Source organism: Nyctereutes procyonoides, unplaced genomic scaffold, assembly GCF_905146905.1.
Source record: "Nyctereutes procyonoides isolate TBG_1078 unplaced genomic scaffold, NYPRO_anot_genome, whole genome shotgun sequence".
In the NCBI taxonomy this organism is placed as follows: domain Eukaryota; kingdom Metazoa; phylum Chordata; class Mammalia; order Carnivora; family Canidae; genus Nyctereutes; species Nyctereutes procyonoides.
In genome coordinates, this window is record NW_026575047.1 from 59,478,494 (window position 1) to 59,503,593 (window position 25,100).

The window sequence follows — 25,100 nt, forward strand, 5'->3', positions numbered from 1 at the left end:
TGCTATCAATGTCATAGTCTTTGAGGGGAAGAGGCCCAGCTGCCTCCTGCCTCTCTGGCAAGTGCTCCAAGATTAATAAGTGCATCCCCTTCACCCATGGTCTATGTACATTTCTATCTGGTATTTTTATGATGGTTTCTGGGTCAAGGGTGATTGCATGTGAGCCCTTTAAGAGTGGGTTTTCCTTTCACCAGAGCTCTATAGTTTTTCTGGATGTACTCCCTGTTGGTTTTCACAGCCAGGTGCTTTGAGGGCTTATCTCTCCAGTGCAGGATCTAAGGGTTGGTTGCCTGATGTGGAGCTCAAATCTCTTGCTCCTTGGGAAAACGTTCCTACCTTGTGATCTCTCCTGGCCATGGAGTGCTATCCCTGAGGTATAGTATAGTTTCTTCCTTCTACCTCTTCTACATGTTTCAGTACTGTCCCCTGTGGGGGCTCTGCTCATCCAGTTTCTAGGTTCCCTTCAGAAGTAGTTAATTATTCCATGTGCAGTTGCAGGTTTATTGTGCTCATGGGAGGAAGTAAGCTCAGGATCTTCCTATGCCACCATCTTCTTTGCCACCACTTTTATATGTTTATTTTTTCCTTCCTTAACATTCATTAATAAGAAGCTGGGCCTCCTCATTAATAAAGTCAGGGTATTCTTAATGATACCAATTTCTGTATCCAGGGATTGACACCCTGACTTTATGCTAACCTGGATGCTGACCTGCACTTGCTCTCTGGTTCACTGCAGGCAGGGTTAACTCCCTCCACATGTGTAATATGTCAGCACCATATGGCACAAATTAGGGCCTTTTCTCTTCTTCACCTTCCACAGTTCTTTTGCTGAAGCTTTTTTTTATTATTACATGCTCTCCTTTCATATAATTAGAGGGGCTCTGCCCTCCTAGATGTCCCAGTCCTTGAAAGACCTCTATGTCCATTAGAATATATCTCCATCTACTAAAATATTGAAATATGTTAATAATAAATTTAAATTTATTAAAGTAGATCCTCAATATGTTCTCTTCAAACCTTCTTTCCTCTTTATTCCTTATCCCTTAGAAACCTTATATGCTTTCTCATATAGTTTTAATAATCTACCTCCTGCAGGTAGATTCTATGGAGAATCCACATTCCCAGGCTCTGTCAACACTCTGCCTGGCATCACCTCTGGATGGCCTTTTGAAGTCAGTATGTCTGTATTCATTTGCTAGGGCTTCCATAACACAGTGCCAAACTGGGTAGCTTAAACACCAGAAATTTATTCTCTCACAGTTCTAGAGGCTAGAAATACAAGATCGTGTTGATAAAATTGGTTTCTTCTCTATCCTTGGCTTGTAGACGGGTTCTTCTCCATGTGTCCTCACATGGTCACTGCCATGTATGTCCTTCTTACAAAGATGCAATTCAATTCATATTGGGTTATGGCCACCTGTTAACTTCAGGTTAACTTCACTACCTCTTTAAAGATTTTATCTCCAAATACATTCACATTCTGAGGTTAAAGCTTCAACATATGAACAAGTGGCCAGCAGCACAAAATAACAATGGAAGCTATATTAGTCCGAACAAAATGTCTAGCACCAAAGCTCTCATGCCTGTCTTGAACCAGGGCTACCTCCTTCTTTTCTTCTTGGATATGACTCTTGTTCCAATATTTAATTTTAACCTTTGAAGTCTTAAGTTTCTCCCTAGACTTTGTAATCTGTCTATTATGATATCTTAAATTTCTGTTTTTATAAATAATTTACATAATTTTCCATTAAAAACTTTCCCTGCTATACCTACTTTTTGGCCCATATTTCTGATAGGCAGTTGCATTCACTTTCTAATGGTGTTTTCATTGTCTGTCTCTTTTTCTTGTAACCCAATCTACACATCACTCCTCTCTTCCCTCTCTTCTATCTTCTCACTCTCCTTCCCTCCATTCCACTTCCCTGCTCTCTTTCCCTCCTTCTCTCCCTTTAATAATAGTTATTGAGACTTTTCTGTACCAGAGGCTGTGAAAATGATAATATTAATAATTTTCTTCGGCTTAATAACCTTCAGAGGCAACACAGGATTTACTTAGTTAAATAGACTATATAGCCCATGTCCTCTCCAATTAGGCATTCCAAAATAATAATTCCTCTGCTCTTATATGACTAGTCCTCATCATCTTGTATGAGCTTATCTCTCCTCAGAGTATGCCGGTCACAGGAGCAAGCTGATAGACACTTGTTCCCCAAGAGACATGTTCAGATCCCTGAAGTCCACTGAAATTCTCACTCCTATGGTTCTTTGGGGAGTGAGACATTCCCTCAGGTTGACCTCCAAAGATGTCTTATCAAACCTGCACGGAGAGTAAGCTCTACAGTTCCTCTGTCTGCTATGGACAGAGTGCCTAGCACAGAGCTCTATGCTGAGGGCTACACTGGCACCCACTTGTTCTGCGGGACAACTGGTATAAGCAAACTCAGGAATGTAAGCCACCTCTATTGCAATTCTGTTTATTTAGTCCACTATCATGCCACATAGCTCAGGAAGCATGCCAGACTTTTCTAGGCAGAATGAAGATACCAGTCTGAGTTCCTCCAAATCTTGTAGTACATAGGTGAAACTTTCTCAAAAGATCTTTTACTGGGGTCTATATCAGTAGCAGTAGGGAGCAGACCCACATGCATGTGTGGCAATAAGGGTGTGCAACCCCCAGGAAAGCCCTTGTCCCCACCATGCCAGCCTTTCATCTCTCTTCCAAGGAAGCCTCATTCATGGATTCTCCATCATGTGCCTGTGCCAAGCTTTTTTCCACATACCTAATTGGCCAAGTTTCTTGGTCTTCACATGCAAAGTCATGTGCAGATAGCTATAGCACCCTCTTCAAAAAGTGTGGTCCTTTTTCCCGACTTTACTAAGTTTTGGAATCAAGGAAGAATCTAGAGAAGCAAAAGAATCCCCTTAACACCCTGAAAATATTTTATATATGAAATGCATGGAAGAGCTGGAGCACCAGAATCAAAATGTGAGCACGGGTTATTCCTAAGCATGGAAAGAGGTAGTCAGTCCTAACTGAAAAACACACAGTGATCTTTGTCACTTTTTCTCAGAGAGGAAGAATCTGGAATGGTGAATGCAGATAAGCTCTCTTTAAGAAGCCTATGATAAAACACATTCCCATTATTTTGAGGCCTATTAAATTGGCTTTTCAAAGTTACTGAAATGGAGGTAAATTACCCAATAAAGTGTTCAAAAATAATGAATCATAAAGATACTCACTGAACTTGAGAGAAGAATGGATGAACAAAGAGGGAATTCTAACAGAAGGAGAAAATGAAAGAAAGTACTAAGTAGAAGTCACAGAGCTGAAGAATAAAATAATTGCACTGAAAAATATGATAAGAACAAACTAGATGGAGCAGAAGAAAGGATAAGTAAACTTGAAAATAAGGCAATGGAACTCACACAATCAGAATTGAAAAAGAGAAAAGAATGAAAAAAGTGAAGATAGCTTTAAAAACTCATGAGAAAACATCTCGTAGACCAACATTCACATTACAAGGCACACAGAACGGGGAGAGAGAAAGGGGTAGAAAACTTATTTGAAGAAATAATGGCTGAAACTTCCCTGTCCTGGGGAAGGAAACAGATATCTAGATCCAAAAAGTACCAAATAAGATGCACTCAAAGAGAATCATACCAAGAAACAATATAAAGTGTCAAAAGTTAAAGACAAGGACATTATCTTAAAAGCAGCAAGGGAAAAACAACTTGTTACATATAAGAAAACCACCATAAGACTATAAACATATTTTCAGCATAAACCTTGCAGGCCAGAACGCAGTGGCACAAAAGCACTAAAAAAAAAAAAACAAAACAACAACAACAAAACACCTCCAACCAAGTATACTCCATCCAGCAAAATTGTTCTTCATAACTGAAGAAGATATAAAGAGTTTTCCAGGGCACCTGGGAGGCTCAGTAGTTGAGCGTATGGCTTTGGCTTGGGTTGTGATCCCAGTGTCCTGGGATAAAGTCCCATATCAGGCTCCCCGTATTAAGCCTGCTTCTCCCTCTGCCTGTGTCTCTGCCTCTCAGTGTGTGTCTTTCATGAGTAGATAAATAAAATCTTAAAAAAAAAAAAAGAGTTTTCCAGGTAAACACAAGCTAGGTCAGTATTAAAAAGAAATGTGAAAGGGATTTCTTCAAGCTGTAATGAAAACTGTAATGAAATGTTACTGATTTGTAACAGAAAAACATATAAAAGTATAAATCTCACTAGTAAAGGTAAGTATATAGTAAAAATCAGAATAATATAAGGTAAAGGTTGTGGGTTAATCCCTTATCCAGCTAGTATGAAGGTTAAAAGACAAAGCAGTAAAAATAATTGCAACTACAAATAACTTCTTAATGGATATACCTGATAAAAAGATGTAAATTGTGACATCAAAAGCATAAAACATGGCTGAGGGTAGTAACACTGTAGAACTTTAGAATGCATTCAAACTTAAGTTGTTATCAACTTAAAATAGGCTGTTATAAATATAGGTTGTTTAATGTAAGCTTTATGGCAGTCACAAAGCAAAAAAAAAAAAAAACTATAGCAAGTACACAGAAGGTAAAGGAAGGGAATCTAAGCATATCACTTGAGAAAATAATCAAATCACAAAAGAAAACAGCTAGAAAAGAAGAAAAGAACAATGGAATTACAAAACGTCCAGAGGGGAAGTAAAATTGGCCATAAGTTCATACCTATCAATAATTACTGTTGAAGTGTAAATGAACCAAAATCTCCAATTAAAAGACAGAGTAGGGATCCCTGGGTGGCGCAGCGGTTTGGCGCCTGCCTTTGGCCCAGGGTGCGATCCTGGAGACCCAGGATCGAATCCCACGTCGGGCTCCCTGCATGGAGCCTGCTTCTCCCTCTGCCTATGTCTCTGCTTCTCTCTCTCTGTGTGTGTGTAACTATGATGAATAAATAAATAAAATCTTTAAAATAAAATAAAATAAAATAAAAGACAGAGTACTTGAATGGACCAAAAAATAAGATCTTTCTATATTCTGCCTACAAAAGACTCACTTCCAATGTAAGGACACACATAGAATAAATAAAGATGGAGGAATGGAAAATCAAATCAAAACCACAAGAAAGCTGGAATAGCTATGCTCATATCAAACAAAGTCAACTTGAAGACAAAGACTACATAGAGACAAAGAAAGGCATTTCTTAATGATAAAGGGATCAATCTAACAAGAAAATATACCTCAAGATACTCAAAAGAGAAGGGGTGCCTGGCTGTCTCAGGCCATAGAGCATGCAACTCCTGACCTCTGGGATCTAAGTTCAAGTTCCACATTGGGAGTAAAGCTTACTTGAAAAAAAAAAAAAAAAAAGGATGCTAGAAAAAGAAGAAAAAATTAAACTCGGAGTTAGCAGGAAGAAGGAAATAAAGATCAGAGGAGAAATGCATGAAATAGAGACCAGAAAAACAATAGAAAAGATCAATGAAACTGAAAGATTTTTAAAAAGATTTTATTTGTTTATTCATGAGAGACACACAGAGAGAGGCAGCAGAGTTCCCTACAGGAAGCCCGATGTGGGACTTGATCCCCAGACCCAGGATCACACCCTGAGTCGAAGGCAGACACTCAATGACTGAGCCACCCAGGCATCCCTGGAAGATATGTTTTGAAAAAAAAAAAATTAAAAGAAACTGACAAAGCTTTAGCTAGGCTTCTAAGAAAAAAACCAGAAGACTCAAAATATAAAGGCTCATAAGAGACTAGTAAGAACAATTATATGTCACAAACTAGACAACTTAGAAGAAATGGATACATTTCCAGAAACATATAGCCTACCAAGACTGAATCATGAAAAAAATAGAAAATCAGAACAGACTAGTAATGGGTAAGGAGAATGAAACAGTAATCAAAACTTCCCAAAAAACAAAAACCCAAGACCAGATGGCTTCAGTGGAGAGTGCTATAGCTAATATTCTTGATGAATATAGATGTAAAAATCTTCAAAATATTAGCAAACTGAATTTAACAATACATTAAAAGGGGATCCCTGGGTGGCGCAGCGGTTTGGCGCCTGCCTTTGGCCCAGGGCGCGATCCTGGAGACCCGGGATCGAATCCCACGTCGGGCTCCCGGTGCATGGAGCCTGCTTCTCCCTCTGCCTGTGTCTCTGCCTCTCTCTCTCTCTCTCTCTCTCTCTCTGTGACTATCATAAATAAATTAAAAAAAATTAAAAAACAAAACAAAACAAAAAAAACACAATACATTAAAAGGATCATACACTATGACCAAGTGGGATTTAGTCCAGGGATGGAAGGATAGCTCAACATCTATTAGCAAATTAGTGCTACATCACATTAACAAATAAAGGATAAAAATCATAGGATCATCTCAATAGATTCAGAAAAAGCATTTGAACAAACTTGACATTGATCTGTAATAAAAAAAATCCCCTCTCAATCAAGTGGGTATAGAGGCAACATACTTCAACATAATACATATCATATATGACAAGCCCACAGACATCATCCTCAAAGGTGAAAAACTGAAAACCTTTCCTCTAATATCAGAAACAAGAACAGGATCCCCCCCCCTTTTATTTAACATAGTACTGAAGTCCCAGCCAGAGCAATTAGGCAAGTAGAAGTAAAAGACATCCAAATTGAAAAGGAAAAAAAATAAAGCTGTCACTATTTGTAGATTACATAATATTATGTACAGAAAACCCTAAAGACTCCACAAAAAAAACATATTAGAATAAGTTAATTCAGTAAACTTTCAGGTTACAAAAATCAATATATAAAAATCTGTTGCATTTCTATACACTAATAACAGTCAGAAAGAGAAATAAAGAAAATGTCTAGAAAAATGGCTAGAAGAAAATGATTCAATACATGTCCCATTTACATTCAGATCAAAAGGAATAAATGCTTAGGAATAAATTTAACCATGGAGATGAAAGACCTGCACACTGAAAACTAAGACAGTAATAAAAGAAATTTAAAAAGACACAAGTAAGAGGAAGGATAGCTAGTGCTCATGGTTTAGAAGAGCTAATATTATTAAAATATCCATACTCCCAAAGCAATCTACAGATTCAATACAATCTCTATCAAAATTCCAATGTCATTTTTCACAGAAATAGAGTTAACAATCCTAAAATTTGTATGCAACCACAAAGACCCCAAATAAGCAAAAGGAATCTTGAGAAAGAAGGACAAAGCTGTAGTAATCACACTTCCTGATCAAATTATATTATAAAGTGATAGTAATCAAAACAGTATTGGCATAAAAACAGACACATAGATCAATGGAACAGCATAAACAGTCAAGAAATAAACCCATGTGTATGTTGCCAATTAGTTTACCACCAATGAAACAAGAATATACAGTGGGGAAAAGACAGTCTCTCAACAAATAGTTGAAGTCCAATTGGAAAACTGGACAGCACACACAAAAGAATGAAATTTGGCCATTTTATTACAACATGCACAAATCAATTCAAAATGGATCAAAGGTGGGAATCCCTGGGTGGCTCAGTGGTTTAGTGCCTGCCTTTGGCCCAGGGCGCGATCCTGGAGTCCCGGGATCGAGTCCCATGTGGGGCTCCCGGCATGGAGCCTGCTTCTCCCTCCTCCTGTGTCTCTGCCTCTCTCTCTCTCTCTCTCTGTCTATCATAAATAAATAAATCTTTAAAAAAAACAAACAAAACAAAATGGATCAAAGGCTTGAACATAAGAACCACAAAACTTCTAGAGGAAAACAGACAATAAGCTCCTTGACAGCAGCCTTGGGATGACTTTGTGGACTTGACAACAAAAGCAAAAAAGAACAAGTGAAACTATATCAAACTAAGAAGTTTCTGCACAGCAAAGAAAACCATCAACACAATGAAAAAGCAACCTACCAAATGGGAAAAAAATATTTGCAAAGAATATATCTGATAAGGGGTTAATATAAAAACTATTAAAAATTTATACAACTCAAAGTAAAAAAAAACTAATAAAGGTAAAGGATGTGAATAGACACTTTCCCAAATAAGATATACAGATGGCCAACATATACATAAAAGGTGGTTATCATCATTAATTATTAGGGAAATTTAAATCAAACTACAAACCTCCTACCTATCAGAATGGCTATTATAAAAAAGATAAGAGATTAAGGATGTGGAGAAAAAGAAACTATTATACACCATTGATGGGAATGTAAGATGGTACAATCACTATGGAAAACAGTATGGAAGTCCCCCCCCAAAATATAAATAGAATTACCATTCAATCCAGAAATTTCAGTCCTGGGTGTTTATCCAAAGGAAATGAAAACACTAACTTGAGGAGATATATGCACCTCCATGTTCATTGCAGCTTTATTTCAATAGCCAAGATATGAAAAAACAACTCATGTCCATCCACAGATGATTGGATAAAGAAAATGTGTGTGTGTGTGTATACATTCACAATGGAATATTACTCAGTAATTAAAAAAGAATACTATCTTGCCATTTGTGACAACATGGGTCATGAGGACATTATGCTAAGTAAAATAGGTCAGAAAAAGACAAATGTGATATTTTATCATATGATCAAACTGTAATCTCACATGTGGACTCTCAAAAAAATCCAACTCGGGATCCCTGGGTGGCGCAGCGGTTTAGCGCCTGCCTTTGGCCCAGGGCGCGATCCTGGAGACCTGGGATCGAATCCCACGTCAGGCTCCCGGTGTATAGAGCCTGCTTCTCCCTCTGCGTATGTCTCTGCCTCTCTCTCTCTCTCTCTCTGTGACTATCATAAATAAATAAAAATTTAAAAAAAAAATCCAACTCATAGATACATAGAACAGATTGGTATTTGCTAAGAGTGGCGGTGGGCAAAATGAATTAAAGAGGTCAAAACATACAAACTTCCAGTTATAAAACATATGAGTCATGAGATATGATGTAAAGTATGGTTGCCATAGTTAAAATACTCTATTGTATATTTGAATGTTGCTAATAGAATGAATCTTAAAAGTTCTCATCACAAGAATTTGTAACTATGTGTGGTGACAGATGTTAAGTATACTTACTATTGTGACCATTTCACCCTATATGTATCATATCATTATGCTGTACATCTGAAACTAATAAAATGTTATATGTCAATTGTATTTCAATAAAATAATGTTTTTAAGTGGCTTTTCAATGTAGAATATCCAGTGAGGAAAATCTTTAAGCACAATTAATCTATTAAGGTGACCTTGTTTTAGGAATTCAGACTTAATTTATTGCTATTATTATTTTTTTAAAGAGAGAAATGCATGTGAGAGTGGGGATGGGGAGGGGTGGAGGAAGAGGAAGAGAGCGAATGCCAAGCTGGCTCTATGCCCAGCATGGACCTCAACAAAGGGCTCAATCTCACAACCCTCAGATCACGACCTGAGCTGAAATCAAGAGTCAGACAACCAACTGAGCTTCCCAGATGCCCCACAGATTTCCTTCTTTCTTTTTCTTTTTTTTCTTTTCTTTCTTTTCTTTTTTCTTTTCTTTTCTTTTCTTTCTTTTCTTTTTTTCTTTTCTTTTTTTCTTTTCTTTTTTCTTTTCTTTTCTTTCTTTCTTTGTCTTTCTTCTTTCTTTCTTTCTTTCTTTCTTTCTTTCTTTCTTTCTCTTTCTTTCTTCTTCTTCTTTCTTCTTTCATCTTCTTCTTCTTTTCTCTCTCTCTCTCTCTCTTTCTCTCACTCTCTCTTTTCAAATTCAAGCATACCAAGCTTACAGTGGCACTGGGGATACATAATGTCATCAGTTACTGTCAGCTTGTAGCATCAACCTTTTCCTGAATCTGAAACCACTTAAGTCCACTAGGCATTTTAAAATCCAAATGGCTTTTCTTTCTAGTTTTACAATGGCTTTTCTGTATTCAGTAGAGATCTTTCCGGGCAGTACATTTTTCTGTGTTCTGAATTAACATGTATATACCAAAAGAACGTAACCATAGAAAGAACAGGGGAAAAGTAGGAAAAACTCATGTGAGAGGCTTTGTTTTTGACAAGACATCCTAAGAGGTTTGGGGCTGATGTGATATTAAATCAGTCACTACAGGGCACCTTGGTGGCTCAGTTGGTTAAGTTGTTTGCCTTCAGCTCAGGTCATGATCTGAAGGTCCTGGGGTAGAGCACTGCTTCGGGATCCCTACTTAGGGATCCCTGCTCAGTGGGGAGTCTGCTTCTCCCTTTCCCTCTGCTTTTTTCCCCCTGCTTGTGCTGGCTCTCTTTCTCTCTCGAATAAATGAAATCTTAAAAGGAAAATAGTCACAATGTGCATCTTTTCTATAGCACCCTGCACAAAAGGAGAGTCTGGAGGATCTATTTTTAGAATTATAATGTTCAGCTTATATTTTTTTAAAATTGTGTGTCATATAAGAAAAAAAAAAAGATGCCACATCAGAAGTCATGGTATGACATTAGAGGAGAAAATCTGCTGGAAATTTCCCAGCGTTCTCATCAAGACACCCTGCCACACAGCAGCAAACAAATACTAGGGAAGAGGAAAGCTAGAGCAACTCTGAAGGGAGAGCCAGTTCCTATCCAGGAAAAGCCAGTCACAGAGACTGAGGTCAGAGTGCAGGGAAAGGGAATTCAGGAATTTCTGTGTTAATAGAAAGCTATAAATTGGTTCCTTGCAGGAAGAGAAAGGAAAGAAAACATGCAGAAATTTCATTTAAGTATTATATCCCATTGTTCTATAAGCTTTTTATGTTTCTTTTATTATTTTTACAACAACCTGGATATTATTAAATATCATCATCCCTACCTTACAGAAGAAAATACTGAGGCTCAAATACATTTGCAGCAACAGAAAGTGAGACAGAAATCATCTAGAACTGTTAGACACTAAAGCTCTGGGGGTTTCCTTCAACATTTAAAGTGTCAAAAGTGACAGTATTAAGGCTGAAAGTAGAGTCCTTATCTTTTTTTTAATTTTATTTATTTATTCATGAGAGACATGCAGAGACATAGGCAGAGGGAGAAGCAGGCTCCCTGTCAGGAGGTAATATGGGACTCAATCCCAGGACCCTGGGATCATGCCCTGAGCTGAAGGCAGACGCTCAACCATTGAGCCACCCCAGTACCCCAGCAGAGTCCTTATCTTAAAGGGATTTAAAATTGTTTCTGACTGCGCTGTCCACCCTAATTGTATTCAAGGAAGTACTGTATCAAAATGGCCACACTCTCCATTCCCTGAAAAGTAGGGGAAGGTGAACTGTGGCTTCTGCAATCCTTTCTGCCAAGCCACTTCCTGTTTCCTGGTGTTCAAGCCCAAGCCAGTCTTGGATGGTGGGCTGTGCCCAGAGGTTACTACTGTTCTTCCCCTCATCTCCAAACACAATTGGCCACCTAAGCATCCTGTTTTGGATAGTGGGCTCTGGCTTGCTGCAAGGGAGCAAGAATAGCAGTTGCCCATCAGAATAGCATATACTATACATACAACCTGTAAAAGCTCCCTGTGCTGCAGCTATAAGACTCCCAGAGAGAGGTACCATGCCTGACTATCCTGTTTCCAACATGGGCTCATTTGCATGTCTCCAGATGTTATTCAAAATAAAATTCCAAGGCCAAATACATTTTGATAAACACTGGCTAAAAAATAGCATAGGTCACTGAAGTAATTAACTACAGAGCTCCTTGAAATCTAATAACCCAATGTGGACTGTGGTTTTCCAAGGATTGGATGTATTATTCACTGTTTCCAAAACAATTTGGCCTGGAAATCCTTTTTTCTTGAGTTATTTCAAGCAAGGAGTGCTCTGCAGGATATCCTTTAAAGAGAAATCGGGAGAAATAAAGTTCTAGGACCAAGAATTAGAGAAATATCAAGAGCCAAAACCTATTTTTAGCCACTTTAGTTACAAAAAAAAAAAAAAAAAAAAAGAAAGACCAAAAGGCCATGATTCATATATGTGTCTTTGTACAAAGGCATGAGGAAAAGGGCTTAAGCTCTGGTCTAATTTAGAATTATTCTGACATTATATCAAAGTACCTTCTCTATACCATTTTAAGATAAGTGTCTCCTCTCAGAAATTTCACTCAAGAAATACCATATTGTGTCCATCAAACACAACTCCATCATTTCATCAGTGCTCAAATCTCAAACTTACATGTACAGAAGTCAAGAGTTAGCTGCCTTGTAAAATATTCCATTGTGAGCTCTGTTTGTTGAAAGTCCTCCCCTTCATTGAGTCAAAAATCCCCCTTGTACTCATAGGTCCCATTTCTATTCCCTGTAGCAATATGGAAATATTTCCCTCAGCACATATCAAGCCCCCTTCATATTCTCTTTTCTACCTCAGATATTTATTTTTTTTAAATTTTTATTTATTTATGATAGTCACAGAGAGAGAGAGAGAGAGAGGCAGAGACACAGGCAGAGGGAGAAGCAGGCTCCATGCACCGGGAGCCCGACGTGGGATTCGATCCCGGGTCTCCAGGATCGCGCCCTGGGCCAAAGGCAGGTGCTAAACTGCTGCGCCACCCAGGGATCCCCTACCTCAGATATTTAAAGCAGACTGTCCTTGTACCACATATGTAGAGTACCCACTTTAGAGAGTTGGCTTCACTACCATTTGTCACTCAAAGATTACAATACTTTTTTACTTCCATTTTGCCATTACTACGTATTGATTTCCTGATATCTTCAAATGTGAGGAGATTTAGCCTATGATCTTCAAATCTTTTTTTTTATTTTTTTTATTTATTTATGATAGGCACACAGTGAGAGAGAGAGAGAGAGAGGCAGAGACACAGGCAGAGGGAGAAGCAGGCTCCATGCACCGGGAGCCCGACGTGGGACTCGATCCCGGGTCTCCAGGATCGTGCCCTGGGCCAAAGGCAGGCGCCAAACCGCTGCGCCACCCAGGGATCCCCTATGATCTTCAAATCTATTTATTCTGTGTACTTTACCATCTTTAATAACTGCTTCATCCTTTCTTGTATATCATATCAGAGAATAAGACAATTTTTAAAACCTTAAAAATAAGTTATTGGATGTTAAATTATAATAAATTTCTAGAATTGCAAAGTTAAAAAATAACTTTGGAGGTGATCTTGTCTAAAACTTCATTGTACACATGAAGAAACTAAAGCCTGAGTAATAAAGGGATTTTCTATAGTTGATTATTTTAATACATGTTTTTGAGCACTTATGTAATATGCTCAACACTATTCCATGTACTAGAGATACATTTTCGGGAGGGGGGGAAACAAAAGTCTCTGCTCCATTGTGACTTACATTCTATTTTGACAAAGAATTGAGAATTGTACCCAATTCTTTCTCTTACTCAGTATTTCTATCTCTCTCCTATCCTTTTTAATATCAAGATACTCCATAAAATTTTCATATATATAATGTCCAAAACTGAGCTGGGGTGGCTCAGTGGTTGAGCATCTATCTGCCTTCGGCTCAGTGCATGATCCTGGGATCCAGGATTGAGTCCCACATTGGGCTCCCTGCGGGGAATCTGTTTCTCCCTCTACCTGTGTCTCTGTCTGTCTCTGTCTCTCTGTCTCTGTCTCTCTCTCTCTCTCTCTCGCTGTGTCTCTCATGAATAAATAAATCTTTAAAAAAAAGAACATTTATATTTAAATTAAAGCTGAATTATTTCCAACAGGTCCCAACTCCAACATTTGCCATTCCCTTACCCCCAGCTTTCCAAGTAACCTATTTTATGGCCATCTAACCCTTGCATCTAAGTCTTGACAATTCATATCTAGTTAGGAAATGATGCTTTGTCTGCAGAGATGAGCCACCTTCCACAGACTTCAGGCAAAAATACCACTCCCTTGAGGTTGGCTGTGCTCAAGTGAGTCTACATTCCTCATTTGAGGAGAGTGAGTTAGGGCCATAGTTGGAAAGTCTGTATCTGGAACTGAGACTAGTGGGGCAATTTCAATGAGATGAAATGGAAGAAAAAAAAAGATAGTATGATCTTCTTGAGTATATGCTTCTGTAACAGAATACAGCTGTCAAAGAAGAAAATATGTGTGCAAAGTATCCAACAGAACATCTCTAAGGTTATTTTCTAATGCAAGTTGAGAAACAATCTATCACAAATTCAGGTATCAGGGACATACCAGAACTTTTATATTTTGTTGTTAGAATTGAAAACCACAGTAAAATATCAACTCACATAGAAGTTGACATTTCTAAAAATAATCAATTCTTTACACATCTTTTCTTTTTGTACTGGTAGCCAGCTGTTCCACATAATATGCAAAGAAAACCTCCCACAAATTGATTTGCAGACACTGTGTTGAAGAGTCATGCTTAGCAGAATTGGGACTGGGAAATGGTTGACGCTGGTAGTCTTCATGGCACCTAATTCAACATCCTTCCTCATTCCCTTTTCTCATTATGTCCCTTGAAAATGCCACTGACTACCCATTTTTGAAGGTTTTTATCTGTCCATTTAATAGCATACATTGAAAGCCTACTATCCCCATAAGGGGCTGTAAATAAGACAAATTTTGCCTTCGGTATCTCATAAATTTATAAAGAAGACGGATCCATAAACAACTACAATAACACAATGCAATGTGTAAAATTATTCTTAACTGGTTCTGACTGAGCCTTTTTCATTAAATCACTTAGAGTTTTATTATGCTAGGGCCTAGGCTAGGTCTATGGGATTATAGAAAAATGTACACAGTGTTCTGGGTAGTATGAGGCATTAATAATCATGCCTTAAATGCAGCCAGTTAGAAAATAAACTCTGCTGTGATGAGCTATGAATATTTTATTAAGAAGGTGTTTTTCAAACTGGACTTTAAACAATGAGTGTTTACTGGTGTTCTGGGAGGATATGGGTGAGCATTCTAGGTGAGAAGCACAGTATCAAAACAGGACCCAAAAGTGAAAGTCATTCTGGAAAATATATGTGAAGATGAATTACTGGAATGTTATAAAGAGAGGATTTAGTCATTTTTTGGAATGTGTTTCCCCATACTGTATACTTTGATTTAATGAATATACCAAAGTGACTCCGATCCTGGAAAGTTAAATTTCCATGCCAAGACTTCCAATTAGGGGAAACCCTGGGTGGCTCAGTGATTTAGCACCTGCCTTCAGCCTGGGGCATGATCCTGGAGTCCTGGGATCGAGTCCCAGATCGGGCTCCCTGCATGGAGCCTGCTTCTCCCTCTGCCTGTGTCTCTGCTTCTCTCTCTCTCTCTCTCTCTCTCTCTCTCTGTATCTCTCATGAATAAATAAATAAAATTTAAAAAAAAAAGACTTCCAGTTAGAAGAAAGCAAAAAGAGCATCATTCCCAATCTTGTAGCAAAAAAGATCCAGACAAGCTGAAATCAAAACTTCTCAAACCTCCATAGAGCTGAGATGTTGGAGCAGCTAACCAACCTGAAGCCTAAGGAAAGGTATGCACATGCAAGGAGAGATGGAGTGTGATCACTTGCAGACACAGGCCAGCCACTACTACAAACAACTCAGTCAACATCTTTCAACAAATTGGTAAAAGCAGAATGTGAAATAACAATAAGATATGGAAATATTGGGGACTTCAGACTGAAGAGGATTTTATACTCACTTGCAGCTTCTTCACCATGGACCTCAACCGGTGCTCACAGAAGAACACGGGCCAAGTCCTGAGAAAACACCCCTTGTGGTGCTGACCTAGCAGAGACATCAGCACTTCCTGCTGGAAGGAATGAAACCTGGCCCAGATCTTTCTCCATGATGTCTTCAGTGACCAAAGCCTACAACTGCTGGGCAAAATGAAACAAATACCCTACTCCTATGGCACCAAGGAAAATTCATTTCAACCAGAGGAAAGGAACAGACATAAAGCCATAAACCCAGGAGGTGAGGCAAGAACAGTGAATGGACTGAGAAGCACAGCTTGGGAGGGGAAGGAATCTAAAAGGCCACACAGTTAAGTCTCAGAGACATAATGTCTACTTGAGGAATAAAAGCTTAATGCAAATAACAAAGAAGACCCCCACCATACTCCTACCTGGTGAATAAGTGTTGAGTTACAAATAATAGTATTGTACATTAAGACCATGGAGAGAGATTCTCTGTAGCTCAGTTTACAGGAAAGACCTAAAAATGAGGATGGAAAAGACATTGAAAAAAACTTTGACAAATCAAATTCTCCTTACACACAAGATAATACTAGAGGATTGGGGATTATAGGGCCTGAAGGTGATCAAGCAACAAGAAGATATACACCAAGCCAAGTAGTGACTAGATCAAATCAAATACTTACACAAAAGGCCTAACAGCAGAAAAGGTGCATTCATTTCCAGCATAAATGAATATTTGCCTTAGTTTCTATCATCCACCTTTCAACAAAAAAATTTGAAGCATATGAATAAGCTATACTAAAACCAACACATTCTCAAGAGATGATGCAATTAATGAAGCCAGACTCAGGCATGACATTTTCAGATTAGAAATTTTAGATAACTGAGATTAACATGATAAGGAGTCTAATGGAAAATGTGAACATACAATATCAATGGTTAATTTGATAGGAGAGATAAAAATTATGAGAAAGAATCCAATGCAAATGCTTTGACAGGCTCACCAGCAGACTTGAGAAATCTGAGAAAATAGTGAATTTGAAGACTGAACAAATAAAAATTATCCACACTGAAACATGAAGAGAAAAAAAGAAAATAATAACCAGCATCCAAGTATTAGAGGACAATACCAAGTCATCTAATGTATATAACTAGAATCTTAGAAGTAGGGGCAGGGGAAGAGAATGGGGCAGAAAACAATAGTATTCAAGAATCTCAAACTAATAATACCAAACCATAAATCTAAAGAGCATGGAAAACACTGTGCTGGATAAATGCTAAAAAACAAACCAACCAAAATCAAACCTTACGTGTATCATATTCAAACTGCTGAAAACCAAAAACAGAGAAATATTTTAAGGTAGCCAGACAAAACAACCACATAATATATTGAAAAACAAAACAAAACAAAAATTATGGCAGAATTCTTGCCAGACTATGCAAACACAAAGGTGATGGGAGGCATCTTTAGAGTACTGGAAAGAAAAACATGTTCACGTAAAATTTTATAGCAAGCAAAAAATATATTTCAAAAATAAGGGAGATCGGAAATTCCACAACTAGGAATGTACACAAAAGAATTAATACACAAAAAACAGGTATTCAAACAAATCCCATGTATATTCACACATGATCACAGTAGCACTATTCATAATAGCAAGAAGGCAGGAACAACAAAAATGTCCATCAGTGCATGAATAGATAAATAAAAATTTGGTATATCTATACAATAGAATGTCACTCTACCATTAAACAAAGAATGAAGTAGAGCAAAATGGTGCACTAGGAAGCTATGGGCCCTTGTTCTCCCACAGAAACACTGAATAAAGAACTAAAACCTAAGCAAAATAACTTTATAGGAGTTTTGGAAGTCAGCCAAAGATCTACGGCAACAAAGCAAACAACCAATCAAGGAAAAGCCACATTTGAAACAGTAAATAATGTTATGGTGTTTTTACTCACACTTGCTCCACAGCCTCCCTGGTGTCATATATTTTGGGAGATCCCTTCCATGAATCTGAGAGAGTAGAGAGGATGAAACTTGCAACATGTCTAGGAGTTACCTGAGGGATTGGTCTCCATGACACCTACCTTGAAATTCAAATTGTTAAAAGTGGCACAGCTCAGGTCTCAAGCTAGGGAAAATGGCAGGAAATAGCAACTCAATCCCTAAAAGCTACAAGGGACTACAGACTCAGACACATAGGGTAAGAGATTACTGATAGAGGAATACAACTGAACAGCTTAGGACCCAAGAAAAAGCAAAGGTGAGACTCCAAGGGAGTCGAAGCATTTAAAAGTGGCCTTCTGTTGGGGAGAATTTTTAAAAAGCATACACACAGAACCAGGGGGTGATGCATGCCCAGAATGGCCTTAGAAGACAGTAAGCCTTCAAGTCAGACTGATTAGTGAAGGTTTATCCCGGCATGGAGTCAGTCAACAAACACTGGGAGAGGTGGCTCTCTTCTCACATATTCAATTTTCAGATCACAAAGTATATAAAGAAACAGAACCCAGAAATAAACCCTTACATATATGGTCAAATGATTTCAGCAAAGGCATGAAGACCATTGAGTGGGAAAAGAAAAATCTTTCAACAACATGATGTTGAATAAACTGGATATTCTCATGCAAAAGAATACCTTACACCATATACTAAAAATTAACCAAAAGTGGAATAAAGGCCTAAATATATGATCTAAAAATATAAGCCAATTAGAAAAAAACAAAACAAAACATTGGGAGTAAATGGACTTGCCAATAGTTTCTTAGATATGACACCGAAAGCATAGGCAACAAAGAAAAAAATAAACAAATAAGACTTCTTCAAAATTTAAAATGTCTGTGCATCAAATGGCACAATGAATAGAGTGAAAGGCAACCTGTGGATTGGAAAAAATATTTGTAAGTCATATATCTCATAAGAGATTAATAACCAAAATATATAAAAAATTCCTACAGCTCAACGAAGAAAAGATGAACACCTCTAATACAATACGGGCAAAGGACTTGAATGAACATTTGGTCCCAGAATACATACAAATGGCCAATAAACATATGTAAAGATATTCAACATGACTCATTATTAGAGAAGTGCAAATCAAAACAACGAGATACCACTTCACACTCATTATGTATAATCTCTTATATTTAAAAAAAAGATGTAAAAAAAAAGATGTAGTATTAGGATATAGAGAAATTGAGACCCTTATATGCTACTAGGGAGAACGTAATATTGTACAGCCACTATAGATAACAATGGCAGATCTTCAAAAACTAAATATAGAATTACCAAATGATCCAGTAATTCTACTTCTGAGCATATACCCAAAAGAACTGAAAGCACAGACTTGAACAGATACTTGTACACTAATATTTACAGCAGCATTATTCACAATAGTAAAATTGTAGAAACAAGCATCCATAGATGAATGAATAAACAAACTGTGTAGATACATACAGTGGAATATCTGTCATAAAAAAGAAGTTAGGTACTGATATATGATATAATGTGGATGCACCTCAAAAACATTACACTAAGTGAAAGAAGTCAGACATAAGAGGTCACATGTTGTATGATTCTGTTCATAGGAAATGTCTAGAATCCTAAATCCTGAATCTATAGAGACAATGTAAATTAGTGATTGCCAGAGGCTTGGAGAATAGGGAAATGGGGAACAGATGCTTGAGGAGAATGAAGTTTTATTTTGGGATGACGAAAATATTTTGGAATTAGAGTTAATGCTTGAACAATATCATGAATGTACTTAAAGCTGCTCAATTGTATACTTTAAAATGGTTAACTTTTATTTCACTTCAATTTTAAAAATATTTTAGGCTGAAAAACTGTCAAAACAAATAAGAACACTGTAAAATGCTATAAGATCAATTAGCCAAGAAAATGTAACAATTATATATGCACTTAACAACAGAGCACCCTAATATATGAAGTAAACATTGACAAAATTAAAGGGAGAAATAAAAGTAATTTCATAATGATAGGATATTTCAATATCTCATTTTCAGTAATAGATCAACCACACAGAAGAGCAATAAGGAAAGAGAGGACTTAACAGTACTGACCAAATGTACCTAATAGATATATGCCCAATAAAAGGAGAATAGACATCATTCTCAAGTGACATGGAACATTCTCCAGGAGAGATCAATCACATGTTAGGTGACAAGTCTTAAAAATTTAAGAAGACATTGGATAATATCAAAGATTTTTTCTGACTACAATAGAATGAAATGAAATATCAGTAGCATAGAAATACATAAGCATATGAAAATTAACAACATATTCTTGAACAACCAACAGGTCAAAAAAGAAATAACAGGGAAAATTAGAAAATGCACTGAAACTTTTTAATTTATTTTTTGGTGTTGAATTATGTAAGTTCTTTATATATTCTCTATATTCACCCCTCAGCAAATATATTTGCAAGTATCTTCTCCCACTCAGCTTGATTTTGATGTAGTTAAAATAGAGTAATTTTTTAAAAAGATTTTATTCATTCATTCATTCATTCATTCATTCATTCATTCGAGACATACAAGGAGAGGCAGAAACAGGCAGAGTGAGAAGCAGGTTCCCTGAAGGGAGCATGATGCAGGACTCTATCCCACGACCCCGAGATCAGGACCTGAGCCAAAGGCAGACGCTTAATCACTGAGTCATCCAGGTGCCCCCAATAGAATAATTTTGCATTTGTTTCCCTTGCCTGAGGAGACATATCTAGAAAAATATATCTATACTTAATGTCAAAGAAATTACTGCCTATGTTTTCTTCTAGAAGTTTTATAATTTCAGATCTCATATTACATCTTTAATTCACTTAGGGTTTATTTTTGCGTGTGGCATGAGAAAGTGGCCCAGTGTTGCATGTTACTATCCAGTTTTCCCAGCATCATTTGCTAAAAAATGGGCAGAGGACCTGAATAGACATTATTCCAAAGAAAACATTCAGATAGCCAACAGACATATGAAAAGATGCTCAACATCACAAATGATTAGAGAAATGCAAATTAAAACTACAATGATATATACCTTACACTTGTCAGAATGGCTAAAATAAAAAAACAGAAGAAATAAGTGTTTGCTAATATGTGGTGAAAAATTAACCCTTGTTCACTGTTGGTTGGAATGCAAATTGGTGTAGTCACTGTAGAAAATAGTATGGAGGCTCCTCAAATAATTAAAAATAGAAATACCATATGATCCAGTAATTCCACTACTGGGTGTTCACCCCCCAAAAATGAAAACACTAATTCAAAAAGACATATGCATCCCTATGTTTATTGCTACATTATTTATAATAGCCAAGGGGGGATCCCTGGGTGGTGCAGTGGTTTGGCGCCTGCCTTTGGCCCAGGGCGCGATCCTGGAGACCCGTGATTGAGTCCCACGTCGGGCTCCTGGTGCATGGAGCCTGCTTCTCCCTCTACCTGTGTCTCTGCCTCTCTCTCTCTCTCTCTCTCTCTCTCTATCATAAATAAATAAAAATTAAAAAAAATTATAATAGCCAAGATATGGCTATCCATAGATAAATGGATAAAGAAGAGTTGGTACATATATACAATGGAATATTATTCAGCCATAATAAAGAATGAAATCTTGCCATTTGCAACAACATGGATGGAACTGGAATGTATATAACATTAAGTGAAGTAAGTCAGTCAGAGAAAGACAAATGTATGATTTTACTCATGTGGAATTTAAGAAACAAAACATACAAAGAAAAAAGAGATAAAAGAATAAACAGACTCTTAAATAGAGAGAACAGATAGTTGCCAGAGGGAATATGGGTGGGAGGAAGGGTAAAATAGCTAAAAGGATCAAGAGTATACTTATCTTGATGAGCAGAGAAATGTATAGAATTGCTGAATCAGTATGTTGTACATCTGAAGCTAACATAACACTGTATATTAATTATACTACAATTTTTAAAAATGTGGCTGGCTACACACACAAAAAAGAAAATGTGTTGAAACAATGAAAATGAAAATGCAATATACCAAAACTTATGGGATTTATTCCTGGAATGTGAGGATTGTTTAGTACACAAAAATTACATTATAATCAATGTAATATACTACATTAACAGAGTAAAGGGGAAAAAAAACTATCATCTCAGCTGATGCAGAAAAAGCATTTGACAAAATTCAATACTCTTTCATGATAAAGATTTTCAACTGATTAAGAATAGAAGAAAATTACCTCAGCATAATAATGGCCATATATAAGAAGTCCACAGTTAACATCATAATCAATGCTGAAAAACTAAAGACTTTCCCTTTAAGATCAGGAATCAAACAAAGATCCTTTCTTTAAGCACTTGTATTCAACATAGTACTAGAAGTCCTCCTAGGCAAAGTAATTATGCAAGAAAAGGAATAAAAGGCATCTAAGTTGGAAAGCAAGAAGTAAAATTATCTCTGTTCAGGATGATGTCATGATTATCATGATGACATAATCGTATACATAAAGAACTCTAAAGTCTACAAGTCTACACTCACACACACACACACACACACACACACACACCTGTTAGAATTAATAAATGAATTCAGGAAAGTTGCAGGATACAAAATCCACATGCAAAAGTCGCTTGCAGAAATTGATCTCTTCCTTGTGCCTCAGTGAGCAATAAACAATATGTCAGGCTGGGAGTCTTATTAAAAAAACGAAAAAAAAAATGGGGCAATGAAGAAGAAGAGCAAGAAGAGGACCTTGAAGCCAGTGGAGAATATACATATTCAGGAAGAGATAGTTTGATTTTTTGTTTTTTGGTTGATGGTTCTAGGGCCATGTTTGAATCTCAGGGTGAAGTTGAATTGACTCCTTTTTTGACATAAGCATCCAGTGTACCCAGAGTGTGTATACCAGTAAGATCATAAGCAGTAATCAAGATCTCTTGGCAGTGGTGTTCCATGGTACTGAGAAGGATAGAAATTCAAATGAATTTCAAAAATATTTACGTCTTACAGGAGATGGATAATCCAGGTGCTAAACGAGTGCTTGAGCTTGACCAGTTTAAGGGGGGTGGGGGGAACATTTCCAAGACCTAATTGGCTATGGATCTGACTACTCACTAAGTGAAGTGCTGTGTCTGTGCCAACCTCTTTAGCGATGTCCAGGTCAAGATGAGCCATAAGAGGATCATGATGTTCACCAATGAAGATGACCCCCATGGCAATGACAGTGCCAAAGCTAGCAGGGCAAGGATCAAAGCTGGGGATCTCCATGACACAGGTATCTTCTTGGATTTAATGCACTTGAAGAAATGTGGGGGCTTTGACATATCCTTATTCTACCGAGATATCATCAGCATAGCAGAGGATGAGGACCTAGGGGTTCACTTTGACGAACTGAGCAAGCTAGAAGACCTGTTGAGGAAGGTTCATGCCAAGGAGACCCAGAAGCATGTTCTCAGCAGGTTGAAGCTTAAGCTCAGCAAAGATACTGCACTCACTGTCGGCATTTATAATATGGTCCAGAAGGCTGTCAGACCTCCTCCAGTGAGGCTTTACCAGGAGACCAATGAACCAGTGAAATCCAAAACCCGGACATTTAATGTAAATACGGGCAGTTTGCTTCTGCCTAGCGACACCAAGAGGTCTCAGAACTATGGGAATCATCAGATTGTACTAGAGAAAGAGGAAACAGAAGAGCTGAAACGCTTTGATGAACCAGGTTTGATTCTCAACAGTTTCAAGCCCTTAATAATACTGAAGAAGCACCATTACCTGAGGCCCTCCCTGTTCGTGTACCCTGAAGAGTCCTTGGTGAATGGGAGCTCAACCCTGTTTATTGCTCCGCTCACCAAGTGTCTGGAGAAGGTCATGGCAGTGTGCAGGTACATCCCCCCCACACCCCGTCGGAACATCCCTCCTTATTTTGTGGCCTTGTTGCCATAAGAAGAGGAGCTGGATGACCAGAAAATTCATATGACACCCCCAGGCTTTCAGCTTGTCTTCTTACCCTATGCTGACGATAAACGCAAGGTGCCCTTTACTGAAAAAGTCATGGCGAACCCAGAGCAGATAGACAAGATGAAGGCTATTGTTCAGAAGCTCTGATTCAATTACAGAAGTGACAGCTTTGAGAACCCAGTGCTGCAGCAACACTTCAGGAACCTGGAGGTGTTGGCTTTGGATTTGACGGACCCCGAGCAGGTGGAGGATCTGACACTGCCTAAGATTGAAGCAATAGATAAAAGACTGGGCTCCCTGGTGAATGAGTTTAAGGAGCTTGTCTACCCACCAGATTACAGTCCTGAAGGAAAAGCTCCCAAGCAGAAACAAGATGATGAAGGTCTTGGAAGCAAAAGGCCCAAGATGGAGTTATCTGAAGAGGAGCTGAGGGCCCATGTCAACAAGGACACGCTGGGTTAGCTCACTGTGCCCATGCTGAAGGAAGCCTGCAGGGTGTATGGGCAGAAAGGCGGGTTGAAGAAGCAGGAGCTGCTGGACATACTCACTAAGCACTTCCAGAAGAACTGACCAAACAGCCAGCCACCCTTCTGCACTATAGCCAGGCTGCCTAGTTTTGTTCTCATCAAGTTAAAATACGTTTCTCCTGAACCAGAAAGAGTCTGCCTGATAAAAGCCAAGGGCCTTATATTTATGGGCCTTACATTTAGTGGAGACTTTCTGTTGCCATGGAGACAGCATAGCCCTCCCACTTTGCTGTGCTTTACTGTCTGAATAAAGATCCCTAACTTGGTACTATATTAAAAAAAAATCACTTGCATTTCTATACACTAATAATGAGCAATCAGGAAAGGAAATTATGAAATCAATTCCCCAATTTCACTTACAATAGCATCAGAAGATAATAAAATACTCAGAAATATACTTGTCCAAGAAGGTGAAAGATTTGTACACAGAAAACTACAAAATAATGTGGAAATAAAGAAGATACAAATAAGTGGAAAGAAATCTGGTGTTCCTGGGCTACAATTAATGTTGTGAAAATGTCCAGACTACCAAAAGTTGTCTACAAATTCAATGCATCTCTATCAAAAGCCTAATGGCATTTTTTTAAAAATAGGAAAAAATACCCTGAAATTCATATGGAATCTCAGAGCCAAAATAATTTTGAGAAAGAAAAGAAAAAGGACTAACACATCTTGATTTTAAGACATATTACAAAGCCACAGTAATTAATCAAAACAATGTTGGCATTGGCATAAAGACAGACATATAGACCAATGAATAGACTAAAGAATAAAGAGCCCAAAAATAAGCCTCTGATCAAATGATCTTTGGAAATGGTCCAAAGGCTACATAATGGGGAAAGGATAGTCTCTTCAACAAATGGTGCTTAGAAAACTAGACATCCAATTGCAAAGGAACGAATTTGGACCCTTCACACCATATACAAAAGTTATATCAAATTAAAGACTTATATGTAAGACCTAAAACTATATAACTCCTAGAAAAAAAAAAAGCAGGGAAAAAGCTTTATGATGTTAGGTTTTGTAATCGTTTATTGTGAATGACATCAAAAGCACAGGTAACAAAAGCAAAAATGGACAAACTACAG

At 37.7% G+C, this 25,100-nt stretch overlaps 1 protein-coding gene and 1 pseudogene across 5 annotated transcripts in view; one reads left to right on the forward strand and one right to left on the reverse strand.

Annotated features, from left to right (window-relative positions):
• The window catches only part of OCA2 (OCA2 melanosomal transmembrane protein), a 389,085-nt gene that overhangs the window by 27,530 nt on the left and 336,455 nt on the right, over positions 1-25,100 (reverse strand). The window lies entirely within an intron of this gene.
• Positions 22,257-24,055, forward strand: LOC129510548 (X-ray repair cross-complementing protein 6-like; annotated as a pseudogene).